The following is a 1,034-nucleotide window of genomic DNA, read 5'->3' on the forward strand; positions in this document are numbered from 1 at the left end:
TTTAATAATTAATAATTTTGGAATATTGAATATAATTATAATAAGTATTAGTATGATTAGCTATGAATAATTCAATTTATTTGATTGGTGATAGCAGTGAAAATTTTGTTGTTACAAAAAAATTGTAAACAAAAAAAGTTTGTTGCACAAAAGAAGAAAGAGGAACTTTTTTTTACAAAATCTAAATAAATTATTTGATATTTCGAAAAATAATGTGGAAGAATTACTCGACGATGATAAGAAATTATTTTTTCTGTCCCAAAAATCTGGAACTCGTTACGGATTTATTGACAATAATATTCTAGAAATATCTCCAGCTACCAATGATGATATGATGGAAGTGGATCACAGTGGTAATTATCAATTTATCTCTTTCCCGAATGATTATTTTGATAATAATCGATTTCATACATGCAATTATAACTGAGGAAAATGACATCTATTGACAGACGTTAATGCTAATGACATTCCACTCTCGGGGTCAACAGTTTTCTCATCAATTATGTCTAGTCTGCCTTCACGTACAATTTCAAATTTTGAAGATGAAATTCACTTTCGACCGCCTTCTAAAATTGACATAATCACTCCAGATCTCTGTGCTGCTCTAGACAGATCAAACATTAGTAGCAGAAATGCCATTTTTATCATTGCAAGTCTATTGACAAGTATTGGACTAAACATTGCTAATTATAATTTAAGCCATAGGACAATTCATCGATGCCGTATTAAATTCAGAAAATATATTTCTACGGGATTAAAAAATTAGTTTAATATTGTCATCGACAGATGGTAAGCCTGGTCAATGAATGAGTGTGGCAAGGCTAACAAGCAGCGAGTGGCTCTAGGGGAGTCAAGTAGCGAAAGCCGAACCGTGCGGATGCATTAAAAACGACTGGTGTGATTCTTGAAATTACTTAATTAAATCTAATCTCTTTTTATATTATAACTATTAATCCTGACAAATAAATACTTGTTCCTTTTAAAACAGCGTTACGATTATTGGTACCTTCACATCTCAGAAGGTGGATTTGTGT

The sequence above is a fragment of the Rhagoletis pomonella genome, unplaced genomic scaffold (genome assembly GCF_013731165.1).
Source record: "Rhagoletis pomonella isolate Grant_MI unplaced genomic scaffold, Rhpom_1.0 Rhpom_scaffold_00009, whole genome shotgun sequence".
In the NCBI taxonomy this organism is placed as follows: Eukaryota; Metazoa; Arthropoda; class Insecta; order Diptera; family Tephritidae; genus Rhagoletis; species Rhagoletis pomonella.